Below are 15,496 nucleotides of genomic sequence, written 5' to 3'. Positions count from 1 at the left end.
ATGCGGAGGGCAGGATAGCTGGCGGCATTCTTTGTTGGAGTGTAATGTGTCTAGGTGTGTGTGGGCACTTTCAGAAGCCGAGATGGTCGAGCACATGTGGGCAACCTCAGAACCTGACGCACGGCTGTGGCTCTTTGCCATGAATGACTCTCTTCCACCGGAGCAATTGCAGTTGATGATTGTTACTTTATGGGCGATTTGGAGTGCAAGACGAAAAGCTATACATGAGGATATATACCAGACTCCGTTTGCCACTGACAACTTCATCATAGCTTACTTATCAGACATAGAGTTTTTGAAGAAGAAGAAGGAGGAAGCACATGGGATAGCAGTACCACGACCCGTACGTGGATTCCACCACCAACAGATTACTACAAACTCAATGTGGACGCGGCCGTGTCACGCCCAGGTACGTTTGGCGCAGTTGGTGTGGTTTGCAGGGATGAGAGAGGTTTGTTCATGGGAGCGTCAGCTCTCGTTTTCAGAGGACTGCACAACCCCCAAGTGCTAGAGGCACTAGCTGTTCGGGAGGCATTAGCACTTTCAGAAGATCTCTATATCAACCATTTACTTGTTGCCTCCGATTGCAAGGTGGTGGTAGATGCAATCAGACAGGGAAGCTCAGCAGAATTTGGAGCCATTGTCGAGGAAATCAAGACTAGAGCAACTACCTTTATTTCATGTTCGTTTACTCATGAGTATAGGACCTCCAATATGGAGGCCCATAATCTCGCAAAGCATGCGTTATCTTTAGGGTTTGGCCGACACACTTGGCTAGGACAACCCAGCGATCTTCTTTTTGTACCTATGAACATTATGATTCAGTAATAAAGCTTTGTGAGATTCTCAAAAAAAAAGCTAAATATCCACTTTTTTGTACCGACCTGCTAATCGCTACCGAGTAAAATGAGATCGTTAGGGGGGGTCTCGCCCCCCTTAGGTTCGTCCCTGACCACAGTTGCATATTTCTTGCAATACATAATAATAAAATGAGCATGTTGCATTGGTTCATATTCTGCACATGCATATGCACATTTTGGCAATCACTAAATGTTCTTATTTCGTGAGTAAATGTTCTTCTTGATGTACAGTCTGGAGCTTGCAAACCTGAATGACAGGCACTCGAAGCCCTCAAATCACCAAAATTACTTAGTGCATCAAGTTTGTTATGAAACAAAAAAGGAAAATGCTACCAGCACGTATGGGAGAAGGGATCGACACATCAAACCAAAACTCCCTTTTGGCTACTTGTATCTTCTGGCCTTTTGGAAAAAAGGTGCATCTTTATATTTCTTATATCAAATAACACTGCTACAACAAGGTGCTATACTCGAGTTACTATCAGTTAAAAATGTTATTTTCTTAAATCTGTATGAACAACTGCATGATCTGGTTATAAGGATGAGATAAATGGCTAATGATTGCAGAAATATAATTGGACAGAGCAGGTAAATACAGCGGGATATCCAACAAATATTCTAAATAATACAAATGAGAGAAGCATCATTACCTTCTCAAGACTTCAAGAAACAAATAGTACAGTTCAGTTAAGATGACCAGAAAGGTATGGTCAAATTTGCAACCTATTAAGCCACCATCCATACAGCTTACTGGAGATAAGACCATCCATACAGCTTAGTGGAGATACGACCATCCATCTTTCTCTGAAATAACCTACAGTTTAAGAGCAAAATCTCACTATAAAAGGCAGATCGTATCAAGCTTTAGTATCTGGAACACAATATATCTGTAATTTAAGCTTCACATCGGCCAACAAAAAAGAGAAATACATGTACGTTCCATGTGTATAAATCTGTAGTTTAACATGACTATCTGAGCATAACAAAAAAGAAGAAATACATGATGCTGTATGTATATATGCGGGCGAACATAATTCCATGCGTAGAAATCAATTCACTTCCCTCTGCACACTTGGTTGAAATGATGCAGTATTTACCATTAACAAACGACCATGAGCAAGAAAAATAGCCACCTCAAGTCTGAATGAGATCTGAAGGAATAAAAATAGCCACCCCAAGTCTAAATGAGACCTGCAAGAATTTATGAACTGCATGTTTCGACTCAATCTACTTCCTCCGTCTCAGTTTACAAGTCCTGCGCGTACACCTTGGTTGCCAATTTTATCACCCTAATATAAACTATATAACACAAAAATTATACGGTTTGAAAATAGAACATCTGAATTTTATGTTGATATATATTTTGTAATATATGACTTGTATTAGGTTGGTCAAATAGACGACCTAGGGGTACGGCACGCCCTGTAAACTGAGAGAGAGGGAGTAGTTAGGATTCAGATTGGCAGGTGCCACTACAAGAAATATGTCAACTTGTGACCAGCACTGTTGGTCACTAAAAGGTCATGGTTTTTCATTTGCGACCTTTTTGTGACCAAAAAGAGAAGGTCAAAAGCTGGCGGTCGTAAATTGACTATAGCGACCTTTCTTCTGGAATGGTCGAAGATGTTTATGACCAAAATATGTCCACTATGGCATTTTGGTCACTAGCAATCTCCCCAGGCCACGTAGGCATCCAGTGTGGCAAGCTGATGTGGCACAAGATTCAGCTCGGTCCGATTCGGCGTTTTACACGGGCCGAGCCCATTAATTCAGCCTATTTAATTTATTTTTTCCCTGTGCTTTGATTAGCTAAATAGGCCTGGCCCAACAATTAGGACTTTTTTTTCTGAGATGCAGTCTTTTACAATCCATTTTTTTGGGCCTCAACCTTTTTAGAATCTGGAATTTATGTTGCTCTTTTTATAAACAAGTCCAACATAGTTTGGGCCATGGCCTTTTTAGAGCCCAGGTATTGAGTGCAATATAAATTCTGGACAGGGCCTGTTTACAATCCAATAGTGGGACAAGCCCTCTTTTAATTACAGCCAATCTTCTCAAATCAGTATAGTAACAGTACTTTTTTCCCACAGTAATAACACAAGTATAGAAAACTTTCTCACACAACTTTATCTCGCATAACATTAGACAGGCCAACACATATCAATAACTTATCTCCTATGTTCACAACTTTTATCTCACACAACATTATATAGAACTGTATCTTGCAGGTTCAAATCAGATAAACTTTATCTAACAGGTTCCCGCAACAAAAGATGGTCACCATCATCTCCTAATCAAGATGCAAATAACCTGCACATTCAAAAAGAAAAAGCAATATGTCAAAGAGAGACAAACAAAAAATAGAGACTTGCATCAAGTAGACCTGATGATGTACAGATAGTAATCAAACTAGCATCTACTTTGCCCGAGAGATAGCATGAAGCAGTTTTGATGCCATTCATGCATTATTTCTGAGACTAGCAGCAAAAAATACATAGGATGCCAACCAGCCGGCAGCAGCTAAGATCGGTTAGTTGTTGGCTACCACCGATAGCGAGAACTAAATGAGCAGCTTAGATTCATTAGGCTGGATTGGATTGGATTGATGCTGACAAAGTGACAACAGGAAGGTAATGAGCACATACAACTAGCTCTAGTATACCGGCATGCATGAGCACTTGTTAATATTTATATTCATCACAGCAACCTATAACCACCTACGCATACAAATCAGAAAGCACACATATATACTGAACAAAAGCAACAACCATGAATAGATGACTTAACAGTTCATGTTTGTTAACAAAACAAGAGTGGACATCTCATAGTGAGTCTAATACAGCTACACTAAGCAGAGAACCACATCAAGACATGAAGAGTAAGCCATCACAGTATAGGAGGATTGGACTGCATACCTAGTCGTCCTTGAGGTAGAGGACCATCTTGGTACCCCTGTCGAGCTGCTCCCCAAACGTATCACGAGTGACGGTGAAGGAGCCACCGGCCTGGGACTCCCACACGTACCGCCCTTCGTCGTTGTGCTTCGTGGTGACAACGACCCTCTCGGCAACAAGGTAGGCGGAGTAGAAGCCAACACCAAACTGCCCAATCATGGACACATTGGCGCCGGCGGCGAGGGCCTCCATCGGCACCGTACTGATCTTGTCCAAGGCCTGCGAAAATCGCACCGGCAAACACACCACGTCAGCCCAGGAACAAATCTCGCACGCCACGAATCAAACCGCGGGTCAACGGATCTGGCTCGGCAAAATCTAAAGCCTAGCGTAAAATGGCCAGTGTAATTACTGGCCAGTGCTGCCAGTATTGAATGTACCACATCGGCAAGCATTACATAGTACTACTATGTAATTGATATGCAAAAGAAGATGCATCTCCCATGTTCAGCAATCAGGATCAACCATGAAGTTTCTACTACTCCTACATCATTTTAGCTAATCATTTAAGATGATCATTTAAGATGCTAATGTTTACTTGTCAAGTACAGTTATTGTTACTCTAAGATTTTAGCTAAGCAAATATAAAGATAAGAAGACACTTTGCCACCAATATTTTGTGACATCTGTAGAATTCGTACCTCATAAACATGCATGAAATGTCTATCTCAAAGAAGTATACATACTGATCATGTTTAATTAGGCCAGCAGCACAAAACAACCAATTATATTGCCTTACAAGAAGTACTAGCAGAAAAAACCTCTAATAACCAGGCAGAGACCATCATAAGCAGTAGGATCGCACGAAGAAACCAGCATATGCAAGCTCGATCCACACATATGCAAGCTGCGAGACTACAGTGTCGGGACGAATCTAACTGAAAGTAGCACGATCCACACATATGCAAGGTGAATCAATTGATCTGGAGCAGTGAAGAGGATGGGTGGGGTGGCGTGCTCACTTGGGGCCGGTGCAGCCCATGGTGGTGCCGAGGCCTCCATTGAGCTTGAGCACCATGAGCTTGTCAAGCAGGGCCTTCATGGCGTCGAGATCTGCAGCACACACACGATCCAGCTCTCAGCGTTCACACAAACGGAGACAATGCGAGGGTATTGGCTCTGAGAGAAACATGTGTCAGTTAATTGACACCGCAAGTAGTGGGTATAATGTGATACAATTAAATATAACAGATGAAGTACTACTAATGTCATACCTGGTTGAAAGTGTGAATTTCAATGTTGGAGTTGGAGTACTTCTCAACAATCTAAAAAACAGAGGTCATTATGCAAGTATGTAAGTCCAAATTTAGAAAGTTGTCTTTTCAATAGAAAATAAACCGGCAGGTGGTATATCAACCTTCTGTGTGTCATCATGAGTGTTGAGAGAGTTCATTAGAAGCAAAGGAACACTTCATCCATACTTCTTGTTCAGGGACTGCATACATGTGAAACTTGTCAGACACAAACCATTACACACTACATCAAGTAAGTGCACAGAAAATATCAGTAGAAACTAAGAATACCTCAATTTGAATCACAATAAGGTCAAGAAATGTAAACCCATTGCAAACTTCAATGACAGACCTGCATGCAGTGAGCTATGTTATTACCTGCTGAAGGTGGTAGAACTTAAAAATGAAGGGGAAATATACAAGTCCCTATATTTCCAATATTGGCATGCTGCATCAAACATACACCTAAATAAATACCTAAGTAAATCATGTTCTGTACATAGTCTACCACAACGCCATGTTCAAATGATCAATGTTTCACCGGCCAACAGAGTCTAGAAAATAAGTGGATGGTCATATTCAGCAGTGCAGGCTGGCAGCAGTCATTTATGTCAAATTGCAGCAAATATACGTAAACGGAAAGATAAAGAGCACTGATAGCCTTAATGTTTGATAACATTGATCAGAGAACCAGATTAATCAAACTATTTTTTTGGACCAAAGGAGCTACCACTCACAATTTCATTTCTCCATGAAACTGGTACTAGTTTAACTGGACTACGTCAGAGTAATAAAGATGTCACAACAAGAATGAACAATGAGTACAGTCAATAGCAATTTTATCACTAATTTCACTGATATGCTTGGTAGCAGCCGAGTTCACATATAAGTACTGGAGCCACAGCTAATCAAGAGAAAAAACAGAACGTACAGAGTATAGAAGGTGACATGAAGAATATTAATAGGTATTAATAGGGAGTATAGAAAGTTGGCCGTATTAATATTGTTCATGTCCTTCCAGATCATAACTTTGGAGGATTCCACAGACAGAACTATAATAAGTATAATAGCAGGTGGATCTAAAAGTGACAGGTGCAAATAAACTTAACAGAAATACAGGCACCCATACTATGCCACAAGCCCATAGTAATAAAAATGTCACAACAAGAATGAACATGAGTAGGCAATAGCAATTGTATGACTAATTCATTAATGCACTTGGAAGCAGACAGATCGACCTATATGTATTAGAGCCACAGCAAATCAAGAGAAGGGACATAAACGTACGGAGCCTTGAAAATGACGTAGGGCACCACCACCTCATCGTTGGGGGTCTGGATCTTGCTCCACTCGATCTGCTCCGCCTCACCGCTGCAGACACACCACCCAGCACAGCCGTCAGAAACCACCCGTCAGCAAGTAGCAAGCAGAATGTTAGAGACAAGCGTAACCATGGAGGTGGGGCAAATCGCATTATTACCTGAGGTAGCGCGAGACGAGGCTGATGAACCCGGCCTTCTCGTTCTCGCTGCGTCATCACCGACAAAATAGAGCAGAACAAATAGTTGAGCGAAAGCGGAGTCGGTGACTAATGGCCGCTAGATCCGGCGGAGGGGATGGGTCGGGCGGGGCACCTGATCTCGCCGAGCTTGGCGACGGTGTCGCGGAGGTTGTCGATCTTGGAGTCAGCGGCGACGGCGGCGGCGGCCATCACGATCCGGGCGGAGAGGAGCGACGCTGCTGCTTCAGGGGAAGAGGAGAGGACGGGAGCAGATGTCAGATGACTGAGATCTGAGAAGTGGGGTGGGGACGGCGGAGCCTCGAGATCCAGAGGGTGGGAGTGGGGTTGGGGGCGGCGGCGCGTCGAGATCCAGAAGGAGGAGAGTGGTGTGCGGGGGCTGAGAGGGTGAGAGCGCTAGGGTTCGCCGCGCGGGCAGAGAGAGGAGTGGTGTTTTCTTTGAGGGGTAGCTCGCGGTGCGTGGGTGAGACCGTTAGAGGGTGAGGTGCGGGCCGTTGGATCCAGGAGGATCCGATGGTGATTTATCCACGATCCGCGAGAGAGGCCCTGGACCAATCAGAACGCAGTATACAAGTATGATATTTTGACCATTTGAATTGGTCGCAATTGACTAAAAGTAAGGTGCTAAATTATGTTAGCTATTTTATTATGACCTGAATTTTTTTTAAAAAACTTCTCATTGTGTCAGCAAATTTGACTATAGTTTTCACGAATAATCATTAATTGAAATAAGACAAATATTTTTTTAAAGAGTTATGACAAATGAGTTCTTTTAAATCACTTTTCCATTTACCGAGTGCCCAAAAGGAGATTTTTTCATGAAGGACCTCCAAAATATTGTTGTAAAATTGGACCAAATCATTTTTTAAAAATACTAGAACATATTTAATGCACAATTGACCAAATGGTTGGGTGTAAAATTTTTTGATCAACTCTCGTGAAAAAGACAAATTTCCACCGATTCAGCTGGAAGCGGGTCAAATTTGAACTATAGTTGCCTTCTAGTTTGCTATTTATTTTTTCCAAAAATCATTTCTAGGTACATAAGTATCTATTTTATCAGAGAAACATCAAAAAAATTCCAAGATTCAACCACTAGCTAGGAACGGTCATTCCCGCCGTTTTGACCGCATTTTGAAACGGGCATAAAAAATTTAAAATAATTCAAAAAATTGGGAAACCTTCGCATTGTGTCATTATATGTGGCCAAGTTCCCAGGAAAAATAACAAACTTGTAATACGGCAATTATTTTCAAAAAGTGTTCTCAGAAACGAGCTATCATGTGTGGAGATAAATGGCTTTCAAGCCAAATGATCAATCTTATGGCCACATTCATGGCATAGTTTGTTCAAATTAACTCATATTGTGCAATAGGGTGCATATTGTAATGGCAAACAATATTGCCTAAGGAAGTTTTTATTTTCTTTGGACGAAAAAACCATTTTTCATTTTTCGAGTGCCCAAAAGGAGGTTTTTTTGTAAAGAACCTCCCAAATAATTATTGCAAAATTGAACCAAATCATTTTTCTAAAATACTAGGCCATATTTAATGCACAATTGACAAAATGGTTGGGTGTAAAAAGTTTTGATCCACCTCTCGTGAAAAAGACAAATTTTGGCCGATTCAGTTGGAAGCGGGTCAAATTTGAACTGTAGTTGCCTTCTAGTTTGCTCTTTATTTTTTCCAAAAATCATTTCTAGGTACATAAGTATCTATTTTGTCAGAGAAACACCCAAAAAATCCAAGATTCAACCATTATCTAGGAATGGTCATTCCCGTCGTTTTGACCGCATTTTGAAACGAGCATAAAAAATTCAAAAACAATCAAAAATTGGGAAAACTTCGCATTGTGTCATTATATGTAGCCAAGTTCCCAGGAAAAATAACAAACTTGTAATACGGCAATTATTTTAAAAAAGTGTTCTCAGAAACGAGCTATCACGTGTGGAGATCAATGGCTTTCAAGCCAAATTATCAATCTTATGGCCATATTTATGGCATAGTTTGTTCAAATGATCTCATATTGTGCAAAAGGGTGCATATTGGAATGGCAAACAATGTTGCCTAAGGAAGTTTTCATTTTCTTTGGACGAAAAAATCATTTTCCATTTTTCGAGTGCCCAAAAGGAGATATTTTTGTGAAGGACCTCCCAAATAATTATTGCAAAATTGGACCAAATAATTTTTATAAAATACTAGGACATATTTAATGCACAATTGACCAAATGGTTGGGTGTAAAAAGTTTTTATCCACCTCTCGTGAAAAAGACAAATTTCCGCCGATTCAGTTGGAAGCGGGTCAAATTTGAACTGTAGCTGCCTTCTAGTTTGCTATTTATTTTTTCTAAAAATCATTTCTAGGTACATAAGTATCTATTTTATCATAGAAACACCAAAAAAATTCCAAGATTCAACAACTAGCTAGGAACGGTCATTCCCGCCGATTTGACCATATTTTGAAACGAGCAGAAAAAATTTAAAAAAATTCAAAAAATTGGGAAACCTTCGCATTGTTTCATTATATGTGGCCAAGTTCCCAGGAAAAATAACAAACTTGTAATACGGCAATTATTTTAAAAAAAATGTTCTCAGAAACGAGCTATCACGTGTGGAGATCAATGGCTTTCAAGCCAAATGATCAATCTTATGGCCACATTCATGGCATAGTTTGCTTAAATGATCTCATATTGTGCAAAAGGGTGCATATTGGAATGGCAAACAATGTTGCCTAATGAAGTTTTCATTTTCTTTGGACGAAAAAACCATTTTCCATTTTTCGAGTGCCCAAAAGGAGGTTTTTTTGTGAAGGACCTCCAAAATAATTGTTGCAAAATTGGACCAAATCATTTTTCTAAAATACTAGGACATATTTAATGCACAATTGACAAAATGGTTGGGTGTAGAAAGTTTTGATCCACCTCTGGTGAAAAAGACAAATTCCCACCGATTTAGTTGGGAGCGGGTCAAATTTGAACTGCAGCTGCCTCATAGTTTACTATTTATTTTTTCCAAAAATCATTTCTAGTTACATAAGTACTTATTTAATCATAAATACATGGTTTGGTGGCGATACGTCGAGGTTTGGGCAGTGGCCGAGGCCCCCAACTCTAGAGCGCGTAAACTCGCATGCCCGCCGCGTGGTCACCACATGACCGTGGCGTTGCCATGTGTTCTGGGCAGCCTAGGCATGTCTAGTGGGTTGGGCACTCCCCGGATAGGTGCTAGGAAGAAAATTAAAACATAAGATTCTCACGAGGAGACCGATCGATCCTCAAACATGAATTAGCAGCCAAGTGTTTGATTAGCGGTACGGGAAATGTACATGGCTAATGGGCGTGAGTTTTGCCTGAGGATGATGAGTTACTAAGAAGACTGCCTTCACAAATTTTCAGCTCAAAAGGAGGAGCCTAGGTGGTACTTGCTTTGCAAACTACCACACTGGACATAAATACGAATTTTGAAGCTCGGCTCAAAATAATGAATGGATTGAGCTGGCATTTGGTGGAGGATGGTTATTTGGGCATAGGAAAGCACTATAGAAAATGGATACTATTTGGACATGCCAAAGTGGTACTTCCTTCACAAACCTATTTGGTGGAGGATGTGTTACCAAAATCAGAAATAATGTCCGGATTTGGGTTCATGGATTCACTTGGGAATTAAGAGTTAGATGCGAAGGGAATGCAACAAATGTATCTACATGGTTACATAGAAGTGGATGTATTGATGCATGTACAAACAAACTCATGAGACATGACATAAATATTAAGAACTCATCTGCAGTTTTTTGTGGTGATTTAGCATCAAGACATTAGCGGATGATTGGAATTGGAGGGAATCTGGACTAACCTGATACATGAGAGAATTAGAAGAGACAGCGGCGGACAGCGAGGGCTCCTGACTCGTCCCATATCCTGCAGCGCCGCCGCCGTTGACTCGACGACGCTACAGAGCCCCATACCGACTCCTGCCAGCAGCAGAACCAAGTCGAGATAGCCGTTGCCTTCGCCGTCGACCGGTGGCCGTTCCAAAAGACCAGACCACACACGGAGATCCCCTCCAAGCCTCCTAGCTGCCGCCGCATTCTACTACTGCCAGGGGAAAATATTGATCCTTTTTTTAGGGGAGAGAGAGCTAGAAACCGAAAATGCATTGCGTGGGGTGGGATGGTTGGGCTTCATCTTCTTAGAATAGACGAATAGGCTTCTTTCTTGTTTCCGAGTCAAGGCCGTTGGACTTCATCGGTAATTTAAGTCTGGAAACCAAGCGATGACAGGCACGTCTAAATTTCAACAGAAATTGGTTTAAAAGAAAAACAATTGATGATGTGGCAGATTGCTGAGGTGGATAGGCTGCATGTCAAGAGAAATAAGTTAGTGGGGATGAACTATTTAGGTATTATAGATTACATTCAGATCATGATTTAGGTTAGAGCGTTGTTATTTTGTCGAGTTCTGTAAATATGGAGATACCTTGGAGCTTATTTGCCTATCCTCTGGGCTTGGTCTGTTTAGTAACTATGGGTTCTGCTATGCATTTAAAAGCAGGTTTTTTATGCTGAACCAGCATAGTACTATCTTTAACTATTACAAGAGAACTATTTATTAAAATTGACTATTACAAGCAGTTAGTTCTCTCTGTTATCAGAAGTACTGTTTAGTTATCTCCTATCCGTTAGCAAGTTCTTTACATTTGGTCACAGATTTAAAATTTTCACGATCTAAATGTGTGATTTATTCAACTTTGTTACTCTTCCGAAAAGTCCAGCACTGCTCTTTTTATAGGTTCATCTGAAATGGCACACGAAAACCCAATCTGGAAACAGGAAACTCTAACATCTTTAGTTTTTTTACCACAATCAGGACAGTCTGCTGCTGTCACCAATGAGAACCTAGCTAATCCTTCTTTCCAACGTCCTTCTTTCCACGGAATTTTTTGTTGTCTACTCGAGCTAAATATGTTCAGTATAAAAAAAACATTATCAGTAAGATTGCACCTGCCTAGAAGCCATTTTGAATAACAGTGTGGTCTTTCAAGTGCTCTAAACGAGCAAGGAATGAGATGTTAAACTCTATTTTTAGCTAAATGTACATGCTTTGATTGAAATACAACTTTTCCATTTTCACTTAATTGGCTCCATATGTTTGATTAAGAAACAATTCAGAGTTAGCGTGCTGAAGGAATTTACTATTTGAATGAATAACCGCCTCTTTTTTAAGTCATGTTTGCATGATGTCCAGGTACAAATTGGCATCCGAATGGTTCAATTTTAGTGCAACTTGTACGCCCATGTTTCCTGTGGTCCATGGCAACCTATGTACTGAAGTCCATTTCTACAAAGGTACAAAGATTGTTCGACAAAGAACAAAGGTATAATGGCATATTTATCCTATAAACTAGGGAGGTTTAAACCGTTTCGGGTAATATGAGGTTGTGCCACTATTTTTATGTTGTATTAGTATGAGGGATTTCATACATCAAGCCCCGGATAGAAGGGTCTAGGCTGGGCATTTTTGTTGTTGTTGATGGAATAGATCTTTGAGGCAAAAGCATGTGACGATTGACAATAAAGCGAAGAACTGACGCGGTGGATGAGAAGTCCAAAGTATTGAATACAAATTGTTATAAAAGGAAATATAATGTTATTTGGCCCAACTGGACTATCCAGTGATTTTCTGTGTCATGTTCATCTTCACATGTATCTTATAATTGTTGTGTCTAGAGATGTTGAACTCTTCAAAGATGAGAGTCTGGTGTAAAAGGCACCAATATTGTTTTGTTAAAATACTGTTTAGTCGCGAAGTTCAGACAATGATCTAAACTTTACTTTGCTGGCTCCAATGTCAATTAACTGATCCAACATGTTTGGTTGATTTGTCTGCATTGATTTATTTTCCCCCTTCGGGTGCTATGAAATCATGCCTTAATCAGACAAGCAATCGAGTTTGAATTTTCTTTACCGGAATGGCAGGTGCTCAGGTGCTCTGCCTTTTAATTATAGTAGGGAGAAAATTTGTACATAACTGAGAGGTTCAGCAAGAGAAAACAAAAGAAAATGGGTCCAGTGCCTTGCTTATTGGCAATGATATATGTTGTAGTATAGTACATAAATATTCTTATGTTGACGATTTTTCTTGAAAAATAGATTGGCACATTTAGTTCGGTATTCATTTACTTTGTGTCCGCGGCACTGCATTGTTTGTGTATATTGCTTTTTATCTGGGCTAAAATAATCATAACCTTGGAACAATACGGATGCTATGTGCGCTTTGAGGAAATAGAGTGCAATACATGGAGGCAGAAACAATATTTTATTTCTTATGGCAATAGAGTAGATGTTCTGCAGTGTTCTGGTTCACCCTCCCGCAGGGTTTGTACCCGTGATAAAGTAGTAAATGACTTGACCAAAACTTGGTTGTGTGCTGGTGTTGGGCCAGTATACGGACTGCTGGATCTTTGGTAGCTAGGTGTTGTGGTACATGTGATACAATCAAATATTTCTTTTCGGCACAGGTGATACAATCAAAGGACCTTCTATTGTGAGTATGTTCTCCTAATTCCTTCATCATGTGCGAAAATGCTACTACTTACTAAAACTGATCATCGCAATGAGTTAGTTCTCCCGCTCCGTGGACTGCCTTAATCCTACTAGAGCAAAGCATGTTTGGTGCAGAACTTCTACACTATTACACCTTACAATATTAGGATATCTTCCAATAGTTATCAAGCTTTTCTTGTAGTTTCCTAGAACATACTGCTATATAGTTTGATCATTTTACTTAGTATAACTGAGAAACACGTCGTATGATTTTACGTGGATTAGGATTGTGTTAGGAGGAAAAGGAATTTAGATTGTGTTAGCTGGACATGCTTCTGCATCGTCCAGATGCAGAGGCCGGGGGTCTTCCTCCTTTTCTAAAAAAAAAGCTGGACATTGCTTCTCAACAACAGCTTGACTTTGATGGTTTCTGAAAAACCTCTTGAACTGAAGGTGCAGAGTACTCTTCCCAGCTTTTTATGTAACTAGCACTGCCAATATATGCATGTTTTCTCTGGAAGATGCATCTCGCGCTGAACTATATGGTTGATGTAGGTAAGTGGCACCGTGGAAAACTACCAATGTAAAGAGCCAGAACAGTGGATTTATTTTATCTATTAGGATTTCAAACATTTTTGTTTTATTTTATGAACAGTAATGCTTCATCTGAACCTGTTGTTGCAACATTTTCTTTGTCATCCTGTTGTGACCTTAAAAATTGTACACTTAACCAGTTTAGGTCTAACTGTATCGATACTCGGTGTAAGATGATTAACTACATGAGTATGCATGCCCATACTGCATGTGCTTATTTTTGACTCGACGCATTGTGGTATTGATGGTCATCTTCTTTGATATGTGGACGAGTGAATCTAAGTTGAGAGAAGTGTGTTGCTTTTCGTTCTAGATCGTTCTGTAACTTCCTATTCTGGGTAGATACATTTTCTGTCATGTTGTAGTCTGGACAGTGTGGTTATTTATTTATGTCCATTCTAAGCAAAATGATTGAACAAGATGCTTCTATGTATCAGTTTGTGCCATATTTTCTTTTCCTTTGGTTCAGTTCCCTCTCAGAGGTTATCTTCACCATTCCATTTAGCCTTTTATTTGATTTAAGTAATCACTATTAAACATCTCTCTGCCTGCAACTGTTGACTTTTGAGCTCTGCATTTTTTCATGCCCTCCTATGGCTCATGGAACTTTTATAATGAGCCATAATATTTTGAACTAACCAGGTTTTACGTCTCAAGTGTCTATATCTTTTTTTCTTTTTCTGGACAAATAGAAGCTGTACCATAAGCTGATTTAATTACCTAAGTAAAATGGAGGAAAGAAAACTGAATTTCTTACATAACATATCAACAGGCGCGGCGTGTCGCCGCGCGGGCATGCTAGTACTTGCTACATCTGAGCTTTCCTGCAGCATACGAGAAAAATGAATTAGTTTGAAAGGACACGTATGAACCAAGTTCAATGAAAATGATGGCACATGTACATGTTTGACATCATTGGAGATTTCCTGTGTTTATGAAGACCTTCCAAGTTAAAATTTATAGAGATAATTTATCTGATATAAATGTTTCGAGCAACCGAATCATGCACGGCCAAATTATCCCTATAAATATGACCTTGATGGGTTGTGCTGTCTCTATGCTTCATACCTAGGAAACAGCTCATGGTGTCTCGACATCTATCTCTCCTACACCACATATTAGCCAAATCATTGCAAGAAAATAGGGCGTTTGCTTGATAATATGAGACATCGGAAATTGAGTGCTTAGTATTATGCGAAGATGATGCACTGTTATTCGGGCACATAAGAGGACGTGTCCTCATAGTCCATGTTTGTTTGCCTGAGGGAGACGCAGTAATACAACAAGCTCCACCAGAACAACCTCTTGCCCATCCGCACGAGCAAAACACAGTTCTTCAAGAAGCTTGGCCAGAACAGCACTCCTTCCTTGCACGTAACCAAAACTCAGTTCTATAACCATCTCAACTTGGAGCTCCTGCACGAACGGGTAAGAACGTTGCAGACACGTCCGCCTGTATTCATAGTGTTGTTAGTTTTGTCCCGGTGCTGAATTATTTTCTGCTAACCAAGGATGAAGATTTTGCGCCTATGCTCCGTAGAGAGCATGAATGACTAAGTAAAGATGGTGTGTGATTTTTTTCATTTGCAAGCACCTTGTTGCGTCTCCCCTAGCTATATAGTTTGCTTCGATGCATATTCACAAGAACGCGTGAGGTATGACTGAGACATGTGGGCAGCCGCTCTGACCAGTCAGGTGCTCGCCTTGGCCATGTTCTCCGCCTCCGTGCCAATTGACAAGATGGGAGAGCCACACTTGTCTTCTGTACCTTCGTCGCTCCTTCGCCTCATGCCTGCT

General features: G+C 40.5%; 2 long non-coding RNA genes across 2 annotated transcripts; both read right to left on the bottom strand.

Moving 5' to 3' along the window:
* Positions 1-4,908: 4,908 nt before the first annotated feature.
* LOC119289694 lies at positions 4,909-5,251 on the bottom strand. Its single transcript, XR_005141585.1, has 3 exons — positions 5,172-5,251; positions 5,029-5,079; positions 4,909-4,933 (listed from the first exon to the last, which is right to left on the bottom strand). It is a non-coding gene; the product is annotated as an uncharacterized LOC119289694 (long non-coding RNA).
* A 1,096-nt stretch (positions 5,252-6,347) lies between these two features.
* LOC119289693 lies at positions 6,348-6,805 on the bottom strand. Its single transcript, XR_005141584.1, has 3 exons — positions 6,681-6,805; positions 6,527-6,574; positions 6,348-6,417 (listed from the first exon to the last, which is right to left on the bottom strand). It is a non-coding gene; the product is annotated as an uncharacterized LOC119289693 (long non-coding RNA).
* Between the last annotated feature and the right edge of the window lie 8,691 nt (positions 6,806-15,496).

Source organism: Triticum dicoccoides, chromosome 4A, assembly GCF_002162155.2.
Source record: "Triticum dicoccoides isolate Atlit2015 ecotype Zavitan chromosome 4A, WEW_v2.0, whole genome shotgun sequence".
Classification (NCBI taxonomy): Eukaryota; Viridiplantae; Streptophyta; class Magnoliopsida; order Poales; family Poaceae; genus Triticum; species Triticum dicoccoides.
The sequence above is the reverse complement of the archived record's forward strand: the minus strand, read 5'-3'. Positions and strand labels throughout refer to the sequence as shown.